At 46.4% G+C, this 19,248-nt stretch overlaps 1 long non-coding RNA gene across 1 annotated transcript; it reads right to left on the reverse strand.

Moving 5' to 3' along the window:
* Positions 1 to 5,164: 5,164 nt before the first annotated feature.
* LOC128312861 (uncharacterized) lies at positions 5,165 to 10,044 on the reverse strand. Its single transcript, XR_008292713.1, has 4 exons — positions 9,301 to 10,044; positions 7,085 to 7,229; positions 5,677 to 5,865; positions 5,165 to 5,347 (listed from the first exon to the last, which is right to left on the reverse strand). It is a non-coding gene; the product is annotated as an uncharacterized LOC128312861 (long non-coding RNA).
* Between the last annotated feature and the right edge of the window lie 9,204 nt (positions 10,045 to 19,248).

The raw sequence follows: 19,248 nt of genomic DNA on the forward strand, positions 1-19,248 counted from the left end.
GCACCAGGGAAGGTCAGGAAAGGGAATCCAGTAGCTGCCTACCAATGGCCAGGAGTGTGCGGCAGGCTTCACGTCCTTTTGTTTTTGTTTTTGATATAATTTATCGTCAAATTGGCTAACCTACAGTATATACAGCGTGCTCTTGGTTTTGGGGGGTAGATTCCCGTCACTCATCGCTTACGTACAACACCCAGTGCTCATCCCAGCAAGTGCCCTCCTCACCCATGTTCCCCTCTCCCTCCTGCTTTTTTTTTTAAGTTTTTATTTATTTATTTTGACAAAGCGAGAGAACAGGAGGGGTAGAGGAGCAGAGAGAGAGAGAGAGGGAGAGAACGAGAATCCTAAGCAGGCTCCACACTGTGAGCGCAGAGCCCGACGTGAGGTTCGAACTCATGAACGGCGAGATCATGACCTGAGCTGAAATCAAGAGTCGGACGCCTAACGGACTGAGCCCCCCGGGTGCCCCCCCACATGCGTATTTTTGTTTCATCTCATGATAAGAAAGTTGGGCGACAGAAAAGAGAAACCTTGTCTGATCTCAAACTAGTAACTTGATGGTTCCAGGATGGAACACAGGCTTTTTGACCTACCAATTATCTCGTTTTCATCGTGTGCCGAGCAGGACACTTGCTGGATGCTGCTTTATTTACTTCTCACAACAAGGATTTGCTGTTGATGTTGTTAATCCCTAAGTTGCAGATGAGGAAAGTAAGGCTCAGAGAGGCTAGGTCACTTTCCCAGTATCACACAGCCAGTAACTGGCAGAAAGAATAATTATCAAAGTCGTGCATTACTTTTGTACATGTATGTTAATATCTACAGTTAAATGTTTGATTAAGTTTAACTCATTGCGTGATCGTCTTTGGGGTTAGACAGGTGATTATAACTTTTTGGTGTGAAATACCATGCTTCGGATATTTGAGGACGTTTGTGGAAACCAAATACGACTCAATCAATTAATGTTTATTACGTGTTACTCTCGCTAAAGAAACCACAGAGTTTGTTCTGTAAGTAAAACCTAAATAGTGATTCATCAACTTCTCAATTGTTCATCCTTTTGATACATATTAGCTGACTTTCTGTGCTATTCTGGTGATTATTTTCATTGGTGGCTCGTCATCTGTTGTCTACCGAATCTGACGATCCTGTCACCATTCCGTCAGGAAGGTTATGTAAAAACCAAAGTCGATGCGGGAACTCTGTGTAAAGCAGCATGTTGCTGAAACAAAATGAAGTGTCCTTTCCCTTTCAGAGAAGTCCCTTATTTCCCAATAAAAACAAACAACAATAGCACATGGCAAGAGTGGAAGTGAGAGTGGAAAAAGTACAAATGAGTAAAAAATGAATAGAGAAGGGATTTGTGCTCTAAAAGAAAAATCTGTCTTGCGGAGATGTTACCAAACATGATCGGCCTTCAACAGTACCTTTACAATTCTTTCTTTCTTTTTTGTTTTTTCCTTTACAATTCTTTCTTTTTGTACACAGCTGCAGCTAGACTTATAACATGTTTTAGTATTTGGTTACAGTGTGATTGCCTTTGGGTCTCGTGCAGGGCCAGAGGGAGGAGGAGGAGGAGGAGGAGGAGGAGGAGAAGAAGAAGGGGGAAAGAAAAGAAAAGAAAAGAAGAGAAAAAAGAAAAGAAGAAAAGAAAAGTAGAAGAGAAAAACTTAGAAGCATTGGAAAAACTGCATGGTGCCTACAGGATGTCCTGTCACATTTATCTGGTTAGACAGATGCGTGACTCACTATAAAACTTGACACATCGGAAATGGTTTTATTGTGCCCAGTACTTCTCTCCTCGTAAATATTAACACATAGGTTGGAGGATACCAAGGTGTATTTGTCCTAATAGAAAAGTAGCCACTCTAGTTCTTTACAAGGCGAAACAAATTGAATCTCAGACATGTAGATGGGGAGAGCCCAGAACGTGTAAGCAGCACCAGGCCAAGCCTTCTATCTGCACTCTCAAAAGCTCCAGAAGTTCTGCTTCCGTAAGTTGTTGGTAATAAATGGTCCGAGGACAGTATCCCTGGATGGAATCTCTGTGTTTTACCATTGTTTTGCAAAGCTGGGATAGCACGCGCTCAATTAAAATACTTAAGTATTCTAAAATTGTGAAAATTCAGGGGCCCCAGGGTGGCTCAGTCGGTTGAGCGACGGACTCCGGCTCAGGTCACGATCTCACAGCTCATGGGTTCGAGCCCTGCGTTGGGCTCTGGGCCGACAGCTCAGAGCCCGGAGCCTGTTTCGGATTCTGTGTCTCCCTCTCTCTCTGCCCCTCCCCTGCTCACACCCTCTCTCTCTCTCAAAATTAAAAAAAAAATTTTTTTTAATTGCAAAAATTCACCGGTAATCGAATACAAAGTAGAACAAAGGGCCATGTTTTCAATTCCATAATCTTTTAAAAAGCAAAACAAAATGAGGGCACACAAAGGTGTCTACTGAGTGCAGTTCTTGACATGGTCTTAGTTAGGTTGCCTCAAATGTCTCCTCAGCACGAAAACTTCTTGACTGGATGACCTGAAATGATCTTTCTCCTCTCGGTATATATGTATTGCCAAGTAACATCATTAAAAAAAAATTAATGCAGAGAGAAAATTTCCCTTGGTCCCATTATTGGAAATACAAAATGATAACACGTGACCCTAGCTTCTTCCGCTTTCATCCGTGTTCTGACAGTGGCCGGATGCGTGTGCATGTGCGGGCAGGTCTGTGTGGGTACGGGGAGCGTGTGTTCAGGGGTGTGTGTGCGAGGGAACGGTATTGGCACGTGTGTAAGGGTGTGTGCACGCAGGGGAGCGTGTGCGTCAGGGTAGGTGCACCGATGGGTGTTCAGGGTGTAATTATGTGTATAGACATTTGTGTGCATAGATGAGTGTGTGTGCTCAGGGCTGTGGGGGGCGGGGTAAGGGCACGTATGTAGGAGCACGATGTGAGGATGTTCGTGTGTGTTTGTGCAGGAATGCGGATATGCAGGCGTTCTGTGTATGGGGTGTTAGATGCACATGTGTAGATTTGCATGCACGCAGACATATGCACGTGTGTGTGTGTGTGTGCTCGTGTGCCTGTGAAGTGTCATGTCCGGGGAAGAAATTTTGAGACGTGGGTCAGCCACGAGGATCTGTGGGAAGTGTGGAAGAACAGAGGGGCTCGCTCCCACGACCCCGGGGTCGTGCCCTGAGCCGAAATCAAGAGTCAGACCCTGAACGGACTGAGCCACCCAGGCGCGCCCCAAGCTCGGGAACCTCCGCACTCGCTAAACTTCGGGTTTTGGTGTTTTAAAATGAGCAAGACCGCGACGTCAGTGGGGTCTCACCGAGCCCCAGCCTGTCGAGGATGTAGCGTAGCTCGGCTCGTGGGAAATTCTCCCCGGACGGTCTCAAAGGAGAAGGAGAAGCGGGAGAAGAGGAAGAAGAAATTTCAGGGAAATGCAAGGAATGCTTTATTTTGATACCGAAAGAGGAACTACTCTGCGTTTGACCTTTCAGACTCTTTTCTGCCGTGTCTAATTCAGAGTCCGGGGACGAGTGCCTTTGGACGGCGTGGAGGAGAGCTTAGTGGACAGCTCAGCTCTGAGCTGCTGATGGAAGGGAAGAGAACAAGGCCGGGGGTGGGGGCAGGGGGGTGAGTTCAGTGAACTTTCATGCACACGGGAAGGTGCCCGCTGGCCACCCTGGGGGAGTGTGTCCCTCAGACCGCTTCTTACTGCGGTGGCCAGGGAGGCACGACTCCCCGGGATTTAGGGGGACGCAGAGCCGGGTCTGAGGACGGGTTGCCCATCCGGGGTGCGCAATGGAACCAAAGGAAAAGCGTGATGCTCTGTGTAATCTACCTTCTTCATATAAAGATACGGTTTATCTAAAGAAAACGGGTCGCAGTTCCCCTAATTTTTCACTTACACTCTTCTGCACCAATTCCTTAACCCTATCACCAAGGCCCATCGCCAGAAATGATAAAGCTTGCCATCTATCGCTGTTTCTCTACTGCCCCTTTTCTCGATTCTTCTCTCGGGCTGGCGGGTACCGTTGCGGGGGCTTTTGGCCACACTCTCTCTCTCTCTCTCTGATTCCCACAAGTATTTGGCATGAAGTTGTTTATTGTTGAGCGTTCTCCAGGCACTAGGCTCCCTGACGGGGGCAATTCTTCCATTTCATGGCAGAGGAGAGGGCATGCCAGCAAGATCGGGAGTCTTGCCCCAAACAGCCCAGCTCTGCGGCCTGAGCCCGGGCACTGCACACTCCTCCTCGCTGAGCTGGTGCAGCCGAACCTGATGCAGAGGGAAGCTTTGTGCCAACCCCTCGTGGCAAAAAGAAACTACGGTCAAATCATGCCCTTGTGTTACGTAGCATAAAATGCACGCTCACGGATACTAGTTTGTAAAAAAACTAAGATGGAAATAAGTAAAGGAGAAGTCTGTCTGCATTCGAAGCCAGTTTAGATGTAAAGAAAAAAAGAAAAAAAAAATGGACCTTTTGGCTTCCTGTAAAACAAAGAATGAAATTCGTCAGAAATCGAAATTTCTTGATATTGTTTTTTGCTTAGTGTGAGGGTCAATCTTTAAAAATGCCTTCTTAACCAATTAAATTCTCAAAGGACATTTTTTTTTAGGACATTACAAGTAAAGTTAAAATGAGAAACTGAGTGTAACTACAGATATCAGGGAGAAGAGAGTCCCCACGGGCTATCGAAAGGCCTAGAAGGGAAGGACGTCCTTCTTTGCCGTGAGCAGACTGGCTCATCCCAATTTAGACAGAGCCTGTCCACTGAAGAGGGGAACTATGAATTTTGTTTGTTTGTTTCTTTTTAAAAGTCTTCATTACTGGGGCGTCTGGGTGGCTCCATTGGTTGAGTACCCAACTCTTGATTTCAGCTCAGGTCATGATCCCGGGACCATGGGATCGAGCCCTGCCTCAGGCTTGGAGCCCGCCTAAAATTTTCTCTCTGTCTTCCTCTGCCCCTCTTTCCTGCTCGCTTGCTCTCTCTCTCTTAACAAATAAAAATAAAATAAAAATCGTCATCACTGTTTGTTGTGTTGATGCTTGAGTTCTCTAGATTTAGAACGTGTAGACCTTTGCCAAAAAGCATGCTGATTTTTCTGGTAAACTAACTATTATAGGCTGAATTGTACCCCCCTCCCTCTCAGATTCAACCCTTAGTACCTCAGAGTGTGACCATATTTGGAGATAGGGTCTTCAAAGACGTATTTAAGTGAAAACGAAGGCAGATGTGTGGGCCCTCATCTGATGTGTCTTTTCAAGAAGAGGAGATCAGGACACAGACATGCACAGAGGGAAGTCCGTGGGAGGACACAGGAGAAGGCGACCATCTTTTGTCCAAGGAGAGAGACCTTGGGAGAAACCAACCGTGCTGACCCCTTGATCTCAGACTTGCAGCCTCTACAACTGTGAGAAAATAGCTGCTGTAGAAACCACCCAGTCCGTGGCATTTTGTTATGGTAGCCCTAGCGTACTAATAAATCAACCAACCAAGGAACAACAACAACAACAACAACAAAAGGACCCCAAACCTATTGGCATCATCCACCCTACCCTATCCTTCTCCAAAGACAGAATCGTATGTTAGAGAGATAGAGACAGAGAAATAAATGTGAACAAAATGTGTGTGTGTGTGTGTGTGTGTGTGCACAGATGTGTACATGTGCATATGGGTACACACCGATGCTTCCTCCTTCTGCTCCCCAAGAAGGCCAGGAGCAGCAACTCCCCCATGGAAATGAACACATCCAGTGCCTGGGGCTTGACTTCTCAATACAATCATCCTCTCAAAAGATACAGGACTCCTGGGAGAAACGGTCAATTCTGGAGCTGGGGCAAGGCAAGTACAAGAAGAGGCTGGAACATCTCACTAAGAAAGAAAGCAAGGAAGTACTTTAAAAAGTCCGAGGGCATGTCAGAAGGAAATTGAGGTCACTTTTTATTTTTTTTATTTAAAAAAAAATTTTTTTAACGTTTATTTATTTTTGAGACAGAGACAGACAGAGCATGAACGGGGGAGGGGCAGAGAGAGGGAGACACAGAATCCGAAACAGGCTCCAGGCTCCGAGCTGTCAGCACAGAGCCCGACGCGGGGCTCAAACTCCCAGACAGCGAGATCATGACCTGAGCCGAAGTCGGCCGCCCAACCGACTGAGCCACCCAGGCGCCCCTGAGGTCACTTTTTAAAAGCACACACTTGTTAGGGGCTCCTGGGTGGCTCGGTCGGTTAAGCGTCCGACTTCGGCTCAGGTTGATCTCACGGTTTGTGAGTTTGAGCCCCGCGTCAGGCTCTGTGCTGACAGCTCAGGGCCTGGAGACTGCTTCCCTCTCTCTGCCCCTCCTCTGCTTACACTCTCTCTCTCTCTCTCTCTCAAAAATAAACAAACATTAATAAAAAATTTTTTAAAAAGCACACACTTGTTAAATTTGGGTCAATCTGAATATAAAATAATGAGAGTAACAAATTATAATGGGTTCTAGGTAACAGATTGTAGCCTATTGAGTAACATAGAAAGGAAGAAGTTGTGGTAATATGTAAATTGGACGTATGATGAGGAACAGGATATTTCTATAGTTTCAAAGTTTTTCCTCCACGAAAAGGTTATAAATTATAACAGGAAGAAGGGTAACCGTTTAGTGGAAAAGCCTGGCAGACACAATTTCATCAAGTGACCAAAGTAAGGAAGCGAACTGATATCGTGACCCGAAGGCACACGCTGAGGACACAGCGTCTCTTCTGTGGCATTTCATCAAAGACGCAGCACTTGAGCCTAATCGTGCGAAGAAGCATCAGAGAGGCCCGATCGAGGGACTTCCTGCAAAATAACTGGCCTGTAATCTCAATAAGTGTCGAGGTCCTGAAGGTCAAGGAAAGGCCAAGGAACCGTTCCGGCCTACACGATGCTAACTAAAGAAGCCTGACAGCTACGCGTGATGTCTGATTCTGGTCTGGATCCTTTGGCTCTAGAGGACATTATTGGGATAACTGGCAAAACTGAAAAGGTGTCTGAAGACTGGATGGCAGTAACGTATCAGTGTTAATTTCTAAAATTTAAGAGTTATTTTGTAGTTATGTAGGAAGTACGCACGAAGTAGTCGCAGATGACCATGGTTTAACAGGTTTTGTTAGCATTTAGGTACGGGAACGAGAGACCGCCGTCGAAGATCTATCTAGTTGGTTATAGTCTCCGGGAGCCGTGGCACCCCACACAGGCCCACAAGGGGAAGCAGTGTCTGTAAGGAAGCAGAGGGAGTGAAGGGAAAATGTAGACCAGAGCTTTTACTCTCGCTTCCATGGGAAGAACAGGCGAGGCAGGGCGAGCGGGCGTGGGATTGGCTGTTTTGAACTATCAGTAGGCTCTTGGGCAGAGAAGCTGTCCTTCTTGTCTGGTACCTGCTTTGGGGTGATCAGGTGTTTGGTGTAGATCATGGGTGCGGACTCTGGCTTGGTCGGTTTGCATTGAAAAGCATGCTCGATGCGGGTTGTTCGTTATCTTTAGGAACGGGCTACCCTGCTAGGGGTGGCCCCTCCAGGGGCAGCAAGACCCCAGCTGTCAGAGCATCAGAATACAGAAAATAAGAGACATGGTTATCAGAGTTGGGACGACAGATCGGCAACTTCGCATTAAGCGATGGAAGAAAAATGTCTTCATCTTGTACCTGCGACTTTCCTATAAGTTTATGATGATTTTGAAATTTAAAAAACAAAAGAGAATGATTTGCAGGCGCGTCTACCTTCACTGCACTGAACTTCTGGATGGCAAAAGGGATGCCTTATATTTGCTTTGCATTCCCAAAGTGCCCAGAACGCTCCAGCACATAGTGGGCGTGAAACAAGAGTCAACGTATTAATGAGTGAAACAAAAAAGGTCTTGCTGCTTTCCCTTTGTGTCGTTACCTCCTCTGATACTTCCCATTAAAGAATCTGTCCTCTTGGGGCCCCCGGGGTGGCTCAGCGGCTTGGGTATCTGACTCCCAATTTCCACTGGGTTTGGTTCATGGTCTCACGATTTCGTGAGTTCGAGTCCCGTGTGGGCTCTGTGCTGACAGCACAGAGCCTGCTTGACATTCTTCCTCTTTCTCTGCCCCTCTGCCACTCACACTCTGTCTCTCTCAAAATAAATAAACAAACTAAAAAAAAAAAAAAAAAAGAATTTGTCCTCTCCATTTATGTGGAGCGCAGTTTGATGTTGCACATTGTGTGTTTTTCCGAAATCAAAGTCTGCTGCTTTTTCCAGATTCTCAAGCAAGTATGAGATGTCTAGTGTGAAAGTCATGCACCTTAACTTTGTTACGCCCTCCTTCTTCTTGTGCTGCTCGACAATTACTTAGACCCTAAAAAGGACAAAATCAGAGTTATTTTTACAGGTACTGACAACAGGCTTCCATTATATTCCATATTGGACGAGTGGCCATATTTCCTCAAATGGGAGGTAGGGTGTGGCAAACAGAAAAATTTAAATTAGAACTTTCTGGAAAATCTGGTCATTGTATTTACATGAGATGGAGAAAAGTTTCTGGCATGAGTTATAGAACAGTGACTGTGGGGAGGGGAGTTGAGGGAAAGGGATGCCGTGATGTGCCAGGTTTGAGACTGAGAGAAGGTGATTGGGGGAGGGGCAGCCATCTTCCCTTTGCACTGACGTACCCTCTGCTGGTCCTGAGGATGGCCATGGGCTCGGGGAGAATGGGGGGAAGGAGGAAGAGACCCTCCAAGATGCTGAGAAGGAAAAGGAAAGGAAGTCCTGTGGTTGTGGAGCCCCCTGATTGGGACCCCACTCCCCGGTCTATTATTGTTTAAAGATGGTGATGGGTTGGGACATATTAGTCAGAGGCCACCAGAGCTGACAGGGGAGCATCGTGCCACCTCAAGAGACACTAGGGATTACAGAAACCAATGAACAGAATGTCCTTGTATGTGGGGTGAGGGATATGAATAGATGATGTTCTCACTGTAGATACATTCGTGGGAGATAAAACCATAAAGAGATGTGCAGGAAGTCAAAGAGTTTGGGGGTGTGTGATTATTCAAAGGTGACACCAGATCGGGATTATTCAATAGGCAGACAATGTAGGTGCACAGAGCACTAGCAAAAGAGGGGCAGGGTCAAGAAGGATAGGAAAAAGTGGGGGTGAGAGGGAGGAAAGATACAAGGAACGGAGAGAAGAAAGAAGAAAGGAATGGAGGGAGAGAGGGAGAAAGGGAGAAAGGGAGAAATTACCCCAAATTTGACCATAGAGAAATCTAGAAAGAAGCTGTTTTGTTTCAGCATACATGTATTTTTGTATCGTATGGCTTACTTACCCATCGCTGTTGCTTTGCAAGACATATGAAGCACACGCTGAACTTTCCGGGGCGAGGGACGTGTTGGAGACGAGAGCAGGTGAATGCCAGAGCCCGTCAGGGCCTGGCCAGTGATGGCCGAGATCAGACGTCCCCCTGCTCTGGCCTGCTGAGGCCCAGTCTCTGTTTACGAAGACAACTCTGGCCTTTCAAGCATTGAAAACAAAACTTCACGCTTGGGATAAAGGTTTGAGAAGATCTGCAGGCTTCGCTTTTCCTCTGGGAAATTACAGTTACTCACTGTGTGTTGTAATTCTTGCCCCGTTAGCCTTGAACCAGCCTTCCCAGGGCACGTCTGCTCGCACACTGTTAACACGAGAGACACGCTTGTTCGGGAAAGGCCACAGTCCTCTGGTACCAAAAATAGACAGCAAAGCAACACGTTTCCCAGTTTCCAAGATACGGGGACAACGGAGGCCTGGCAGAGGCCCAGCAGACACCCCAGCAGCCCTCAGCCCCTTCCCTCAGAGTGTCCGTGATCCCTGGAGCTCGGAGCCCTTCCCTTGCGGTCAGCACGGGGGGGTTCGGCGACCTCTGGCACGTCCACGGCCGTGCTCGAGTTCTGCCTCATTGGCTGCCTTTGCCACGTATGACCAACTGAAGCTTCCCCCAGAACCTTGACAGATGGTCTGCTCTGTGTCGTGCTCCCGAAATAACACTTCTGGCCACTCGGAAAAGAGATGGCCAGTTATCAGGAGCCATCTGCAGTTGGGTGTTGCCGTCTATTTCCTCAGACGTCAGCCACCAGGAACTGCCCCCAGACTGTGCTGCATTATCAGCGGCTGGTATAAATCCTGCAGCCCTTTCCGATAACTCTACCGTTTCCATAAATCTATAGCTGTCTTTATACCAGGCCTCTAAATTTGAATGAAAAGTGAGAGCATTTAATCTGTTCATCAAATTTTTTGGCGTAAATAGAGCTGACCTCGGGAATGTTCTTGGGGTCCAGTTGTTCAGCCCCACGTAGATGTGTCCCCAGATCTTGTTATCTCTCTTTCATCCCTTACCGGGTGTATCGTAACCCCTAAAAGGTAGGGAAAGTCTTATCCTACGGGTAAGTCATGGTAAGAGGATTATTCTTTATGGGCTTCGAAAGGATGTGTGTGAAGTCAGTGTTCTTCTTTTGTAGGCACCAGAGGAATATGAATTAGATAGAAATCTAGACAAGATTAAAACCAAGCTACCCGGCTGGTCGGGTCAGCATTTCCTTCCCGGAGCTCTGTGGTGCTGGGCAGGCCACAGCCTCCATCTGGCAAAAAAAGAAATAAAAATTAAAAAAATAAAGGTTAATTCATGAGCTCTGTGAACCTTCCATGTAGATACGGCCAGATACATAGACCGTCTCAGGAAGGTGGGGCTCTTACCAGTTTCGCAATAAATGCTCGTCCTGGATATTGCATTTTCTTTGGGAAAGACCTGAGATGGATGAGGGATTATGATGAGGGGGATCTATAATTCTCATGGTAGGGACTGAGATTATTGGATGGTGAAGCTGGCTGTAAGGGGCAGATACAATCCTCCTGGTTATCGGAGAGGGTCCTGCCCCATCAGGACGGTCCGTTTGGTTGGCTGTGGATGAGGTGACTGTCCCAGACCGAAGAGCAGAATCGAATGGGAGGAATATGGGAAGTGAGAGACACAGAGAACTTTTGTCCGGACTGTTGTAAGGAACTAAGCAAGTCCCCTGGAGAAGGCTCCCCGCAAGGCAGGAGGTAAGGCCGTTATTTGAGAAGCAACATCCCGTGGAAACAAAATGGTGGCCACAGGTATCAGCGTTCATGTTCTAATAGCCACCTTAAAGAAGGCAAAAAGAAGGTGGACTTCATTTTAACCATATGTTTTATTTATCTCCCAACATCCAAAATCCTATCGTTAAGCACGCAATTGATATAAAAAATACTAATATGTTTTGGATTCTTTTTTGGAACTGTTGGAAATCAGGTGTGTGTTTTCCACTTAGAGCTCTTACCGCCCACATGTCTAGTTGTCCTTGGTCGCGTGCACCCTGGACGGTGAGGCGCTACAGACTTGCAAAGAGCTGAGGCAGTGACTCCTGGGACCCTGAGCTTGTCCTCTGGAAGCGGAGGGTATATTATGACTACTATCTGAAACCCGTTTTTTGTTTGTTTGTTTGTTTGTTTGTTTGTTGGGACCGTGACTGTAGTTATTCTCTATGTGGCTCCTTCCTTGGTGGTCTCTCCCCTTTGCTTGATAAATGCCAGGCACATGTTATACTAAGTGGAATTCTGAAAACTCATGTGCTTGAGTCCCTGGTGGGAATACTTAGGATAACGTAAAGAGAAGTCAAGAGGAGTGGCTTTGGGCTGGGGACCACGGGTGAGGAGGGAATCCCAGAGAGAGACATCCCGCTGTTCCTGTCCACTCGGAGTTCTTCCAGCGTTTTCTGTAGCTGTGGCCAGGGTGGCGACAGACCCAGTGCCTTTCTAGGGCTCAGCTAAGTGGGGTCTGGAAATATATGAAGGTGGAGGGAAGAGAGAATGAAATGAACGGCAACGGATAGAAGATACAGGTACGACAACGTCAAGCTGTGGTTGGTAACTCGAAGGCTGTGGCAGCCACAGGCTGGGACCGCCCTCCGTGTGGCATCAATGAGACAGAGCGTGTCGGAAAAACTTTGGGAAGCAAAGAGAATAGATCGATAATGACAGTAGAAGATCCCCCTCCGGGGCCAGTGCAAGGGGTAGCCCTGTGGCCTTTTATCTACTGTTCAGCCTGAGTGGATCCGGGGTGACCTGGAAATTCAAACACAGGATTGTCATTACCAGTAATGGTACCAATCAGTTGGTGTTGGGCAAAACTTTTGACGTTCTTCTGTAATCAAAAATAGCATCATAGGCAATTTGATGTATGAAAACAAAACAATGGGGGCACCTGGGTGGCTCAGTTGGTTAAGCATCTGACTTTGGCTCAGGTCTGATCTCACCATTTGTGGGTTCGAGCCCCGTCTCGGGCTCTGTGCTGACAGCTCAGAGCCCAGAGCCTGCTTCAGGTTCTGTGTCTCCCTCTCTCTCTTCCCCTGCCCCGCTCACTCTCGCGCTCTCTCTCAAAAATAAATAAACATTGAAAAAACTTAAAAACCAAAACAAAACAATGACAAAATATAATCTGTTGAGAAAGAAAATCTTTCCCATCCGAACTTTATTGCAGCCAGGTATTTGAAAACACCTCGGGAACCGTGTGAACGGTCATTTAAAGTGCTCCCTGGGAGCGGGCATTAGGATTAGAGGGCCTCTTAGCAAACCAGCAATTTGGAGCTCAGGCTGCTTGCTGAGAAATTCCACTCCAGCAAAGAGTCCCCCCACCCCACCCCCTTGGGCTGCTGTTAGGTAAGGCGTGCATTCCTGAGAAACCTGGGGTGGGGGGCAGGGGGATGCAGGTTCCGATTCCCACGACTCCCATGATTCCCATGACACGCCCTGGCCTTCTCGAGAAGGCGCCCTGGCTGTGCCCAGTTCTCTCCCCTCCTGAGTTCACATTCCCGGGGAACAGCAGAGCCTTGTTGGGGGGGGGGGGTCACAATGGGGAGTTTGCAGGGATACCGTGATACCCCATTGGACTTTCCCTTTGAAATCCTTCTAAGGTCTGAGTCTGAAAATGAATCAGAGAGATCGCGTGGGGGGTGGAGGGACACAGAGAAGGTATTCAGAAACCCACATTTGTCTTTGCTGGCCTCCACCCTCTGCCTGGATGCCTGAGTGGCAGTTGGAGCCACTGTCTCTCCCCGCAACCACCACCCTGCCCTTACTATCTCTCCACGGCTGCCCTGGATTCCTCTCCACTCAGCCTGACGCTGTGAGATTAACACAACAAACTGTGCCACTACCCCTTCCTTAAAGTGCATTTCTGCATATTTCGGACATGTGTGCAAAGTTTACTGAACTGTCCAGACTTCCACGCCTCTCTGTGCAGAATACTGTGCAGGCAGATCATGGAGACAGACGCTGAATGGGAAGGCAGGGGGTGCCTTTTTTTTTTTTACAACCCCCCCTTCCCTTCTCCCTCTCACGTCACACGGATACCGTGCTCAGACCTCCTTCATTCCGCAGCCTTTCACGAGACCGACTTGGTTGGAGGTGCTGTGCCTGTGGGCTCACTCTACCTGGAGGGGAGCCAGCTCTTCAGCAAAATAAGGTCTCCCCGAATTACAGGGTTCAAGGTGCATATTCGTGAAGGTAGAAATTAGGCCCCTGTGCTGCCCCGTTACAGATGTGTGCAGATGGCCATGTGACATGCTTTTAGCGTGTGACTCTAGGTTAGGAAAATAAATGATGGGAGCGGAGTGGAGGCCTTTAGCTAGAAGCTGAAAAACAGTTTGGGACTTTTAGTTTTAGGAGGCTGGCAAGGCACTTAATATCAGACCCTGGAGACCGAAGCTGGAAATCGGAAAGGCAACTTGACCGATAACCTCGATGGCTTCGTCCAACAAAAAGGACAAGACTGCGGGAGGGGCAATGGACGTGATATTCTTTATGAGCATCTGGCCCTCCTTGAGCTGCTGTCTGTTCACTGCTTTTATTTTGCATCCCCCACGAACGGGGAGGGAGTGTGGCATTCGCTCCTCTCGGCGCCTTGGGCGGCTCTGAGGTCTGGCTCATTCCACGACCTGGGGCAGAGATCCGATTTTTTTTTTTTTTTAATTTTTTAACGTTCCTTTATTTTTGAGAGACAGAGCATGAGCAGGCGAGGGGCAGAGAGAGAGAGGGAGACACAGAATCCACAGTAGGTTCCAGGCTCTGAGCTGTCAGCACAGAGCCTGACGCGGGGCTCGAACCCATGAACCGCGAGATCACGACCTGAACCCAAGTCGGACGCTCAACCGGTGCAGCCACCCAGGCGCCCCGGAGAGATCTAGTTCTCATTCAGTTTCCCAAATAGTTCAGTCATTTTTGGAGGAAAACCAACATCTCCTCTGTCAGTATATCCATCCTTCCCTGATTCACGCGTTTGGCAACGATTAGCAGTCTGTTTACTGAGTTTGCGACTCCAGGGGCAGGCAGGCTGGAATCCTCATGGGAGGGCTGGACAGACCCAGAAGGGCCAGGGGCCTCCCCAGAGGAGAGCACCCTGAAATCCGGTGACACCTCCTGCCTGGAGTGACTTCTCAGGTCCGCAGAGAGCTCGCCAGCTGTCAGCCAGCTGGTCACCCAGGAGGAAGCCCCGGGAATGGAGAAGTGAGAAGTTTCGGCATCGTAACTAAGGGCACGGCTCCTCTGACCGTGGCCGGAAAACCACGAATGGAAAAAGAAAAACTGCCCCGAGAAACATTTGAGAACCTGCAGTGAGCGCACAGTGCTGGGGCTTGATTTCCTCCCCCGAATTATAACAAGCGACCCGTCGCTTTTCTTTGTCACTGCAGAGCCTCTCCCCTGCCCCTCGGAGATTCCAGATCTGACAACGGGCCTGGTTGAGAAGGGCAAGGCTTCCAGGTCGTCTCAAGTTCGGTTTCCGGGAGCGTCTCGGTGAGTTTAGTGACTGCAGTTTAGCCGAGGACAGGAGTGGGACCCCTCCCCTGTGTCCCCGAGCCCGGTCGCGTTTCCAGGCCGACCCCTCTGGTTCTGTGCGACCTTCCGAGTTCTGTGATGGCTCTGAGCTCTCTTTCCTCCATCTGCAAAGTCTAGCCAATGGTGGCACTCCTGTCCCAGGCCCTTGTGAAGAATATATGACATTAGGTCCAAGAAGATCATTTGGTAAAGCCTTAAGGCATTGTTTCAATCTTTGGTTCACTAGTAACCAACAGAATCACTCACGGAGAGATGTCAGTGTCTAACCCCAAACTAACTTTCCCCCTCTCTTTTCTCACTTCTTCTTTTTCATAGAAGTGACACATTTTGTGATTAGATTAAGCCAGTAAACATCTAGGGAGTTCTACAAGGACACTGAGCTATACAGGTTTGGTTTGAAATGCTCCCAAGAACCTTACCATCTAGTGGGGACGAAACACATACACATATTAGAAGTTTTAAGTGGTACTCACATCACATTACATAAAAATGTATAAAACATAAAGAATATTAAAGTCATATTAAAAACTCCCTAATGCACAATTAATTACTGTATTAGTTTGCTAGCTAGGGCTGTCATAGCCAAGTACTGCACAGGGTGGCTTTTAGGGAACAGAAATTAATTTTCTCACGGGGCTAGAGGCTAGGAGTCCACGATCAAGGTCTTGGCAGTTTCTTCTGAGGTCTCTCTTCCCTGGCTTAGAGTTGGCCTTCTTCTCCCTGTGTCTTCACTTACTCTGTCATCTGTGCGTATCTGTGCCCTAATCTTTGCACAGAGGGACAATAGTCATTTTGGATTAGGGCCCACCCTAATGACCCCATTTTTACTTAATTACCTCTTAAAAGACCCTATGTCCAAATGCAGTCACGGTCTGAGGTGCTGAGGACTTGTAGTTCAATATAAGACTTGTGGGGACATGGTTTGACTTTATAACAATAACCAAGTAAACGGTGTAGACTAAGGATCCAGATGCTACCGGGGGAGTCTTGGTGAGTCACAAATGCACTTCCTACAGCGAGCTCAGATCCAAACATACAAATCCTTCTGTGCTTCTCTTGGTGATAGGCTGCCTGCAAATTAGTGCTACTTAAATGAATTGCCATCTTCTAGTTAAATAAGTTCCGTAAAATTCCTAACATAGTTTTATCTCTATAGGATGTTGTCCCACATATTCAAATCAAGGGAGCAAGTTCAAACAGTCATTTGAATAAATGACTTTGCTTGTGAAAAGCAGTAACTAAGTTTATTGCAATTTAATTATTTTTCTCTCTCCCCTCACCCCCTCCCCTTATTCCTTTGGAATGGGGATGGTCCACAGGCACGAAGACTTGAGTATACGCAGGCCATAGTTATGACGGAGGCAGGTAGTCAATACCGACGTGGGGCAGGAGATATTTTGGGGAAACTCGGTGGTGCAGAGTCGCTATATAGATGAGGTGACCCTGAAACTGGGGACCTGAACGTACCCGTATATCAGTAGATTCAGTTTCATCGGATTGTCACATGGCTGCACAGAACCTCTTGGTTGAATTTTACATAGTATTTCTACAACAGTTCTACATAGTTCCGAATTGCATTTTTCTACGTGTATGTACCACAATCTGTTTAAAAATTCAGTTCTTTTTTTTTTTTAAATCTATGTCTACACTGTTTTCAACTCTTTACTCAAAAGAGGACTGCAGGGAACATCTACATGATGAGTTTTATTTGCATTTAAATTCATACTTTTCTGTAGCCAGACTTTTTTTAGTATAGCAAAGTGTTAGGCTCTCGGGACCTCTGCTTCTGCTGGTTAGTCATCAGGGTTCTACTCAGTGACTGAGGTGGGGTGGCTATTACACCCTTTTCTCCACACACACACACACACACACACTCTTCACTGACTGGTTTCTTCTGTAGGGGGACCCACGGCAGAAGGAAGGAACGACCAAGTCAGAGGCAAATTCAATTCTGGAGTCTGGAGCACTTGAGTAAGCCCCGGGAGACTGGTAAAGGAAAACCTTTGAAACTCTAGGTAGCCTTGAATCCAGTCAACAATAAGGGCAGTCTTGCTACAGAAATAAAAGAGAGAGTTAAGGGAATTATTTCAACAGCTGCTAAAATCTTGAATAATGTAGCCACATCCCCTAATTTCATTCTCTACAGTATCCATTTCAGCTTAAAGCCTAGTCTAGGACAATTGTTTGTTTGTTTTTTTCTTTTTGGATAGGTATGTCAGAGACAAGCATGGAATAGAGAGTGCATATTTGGCACCTGATTTACAGAATAAAGATAAATACAATAAATTGTAGAATAAAGAATAAAGATAAATACAATAAATATAAATATAAAGAATAAAGATAAATACAATAAAGATAAATACAATAAATTAAATACAATACTTTTCGACATGGTTTTCCCCTTTGTTTGAGTCAATTCCTAAATGTTAACAGATTAAACCCTGAAATTAATTTTTAGCTTCTAGCACTACTAGAAAATCAGAACTTGTCATGTGAAAACGTAAGTATTTCTGGCTATTGATTCCTTTATTTTTTGTTAAGCTAAAATATAATGGGAACTTCCCAGCTAATAGTGGAGCTCTGTCCTTGGAGCACGAAAAGTTGTCATAAGCAATGTGTAAACAAATGGGCCGTGTTCCAATAAAACTTTATTTATAGACAGTGAAATCTGAATTTCATTTCATTTTCACTTGCCATGAAATAAAGTACTTTTCTCCTTAAAAAAAAAAAAAACTCTTTATGAATGTAAAAACCATCCTTCTCTGACAAGCCTTACAAAAAAGGTGGTGGGCCACATTCGGCCTGTGGACCACGGTTTGCCGAGCCCTGACCTAGAAGAACGGAGGAATTTCAAATATTCAACCACTGTCTTTTGATTAGTTACAGGAAGTTGAAGGAGGATTGGTGTGTGATAAGTAAGATAAGGTGTGTCAGCCAGGGAGTGAAGCTTTCTTGCTGTAAGTATTTCTAGAGACTGGTGATAGCCCTAGCAAGTCCAGAACTGTTGTGTCCCTCCCAGGTTGTACTGTCTATTGCATGCTGGCTTTCAACAAGGGCCACAACATGTTTTGAATGAAAAAACACCTGCTTACGATGCTAACCAGACTCAAAGGCAGAAAGCATAGCAAATGAAATCTTTCCATCCAAGCAGGCTTTTCCGGTAGTGAAACTAAAAAAGCAGCAGCACATACTGGTGAATCTGTTTTCACATTTGTAGTTGAGGGCATGACATGGTGACCCCACCTGGGTACGCGCTTCTACTCTGAGTGGCTATGCAGTAGAAGCTACCAGACCTCCCAAACAGGGAAGCTGTCTCCAGAAGGTTTCCTGTAACAGACCCATAACTGCCTTTAACCTTGAATCCCTCTTTTAAAAAATGGGATTCTAAATCCCACGTTTAAGAGTTGCTTAGGAAGTAACAGAAATAATAACCTGTATTTTCTTAGTGCTTTCACAATCCTACAGCATCATTTTCATCAACACCCCACAAATAGTTCTATGTTTTGAGACCACATGGTTTCTGGAACAGTGATAAGTGTGCTAAACCCTACAACACCCATGAGAGACTCTCAAGCAAAGGAGCTTCAGCAAGACCCTGGGCTGTCAACACAGGAATGAATGACCCTAAGACCATTAACCACTCGATTTTACCATCTCTTCACTTATCCTCCTGATTATTTTGTGGACCGGGAATTGTTATTTCCATTTTGAGGAGCAAAGAGTCGGAGACACTGAATCACTTGCCCAAACTGGATCAAATCGCCATCTTATGACCTCAAGCCCAATACCTATGCTTCTTTACGATTAAAACAATATGATCAGGAAGGTGAGGGTTCGGGGTTTAAAACTGAGAAGACAAAAAACCCTAACATTCATGCTTCTAAGTTTACTCATTTGCAAGAAGAAAATTTAAATGTACAAACCTTAAGAAGGCAGTTTTTATGTAACAAAAATAAAAGTCTCTCATCGGGGGGCTTGGGTGGTTCAGTCGTTGAGCGTCTGGCTCTTGATTTTGGCTCAGGTCATGATCCCAGGGTCGTGGGATCGAGCCCCACATCGGGCTCTGTGATGAGCGTGGAGCCTGCTTGAGATTATTTTTCTCTCTCTTTCTCTCCCTCTGTCCTCTCCCTCTCTCACTCTCTCTCTAAAAATTTTCTTACTAACATTCCGACAAACATTTTTGTTAAATTGAGCTATAACTGATGTATAACATGGCATCCGTTTTAGGTGTACAACATGATGATTTGATAGATGTACACGTTGTGGTTACAATGAGCTGCATCACCACACGGATACAATCCTTTTTTCTTGTGATGAAACTTTTAAGATCTACTCTCTTAGCACCTTTTTCCTTTAGTTCTTTTGTTCTTTTTCAAAATTGAGAAAT

Source organism: Acinonyx jubatus, chromosome F2, assembly GCF_027475565.1.
Source record: "Acinonyx jubatus isolate Ajub_Pintada_27869175 chromosome F2, VMU_Ajub_asm_v1.0, whole genome shotgun sequence".
NCBI classification, from domain to species: domain Eukaryota; kingdom Metazoa; phylum Chordata; class Mammalia; order Carnivora; family Felidae; genus Acinonyx; species Acinonyx jubatus.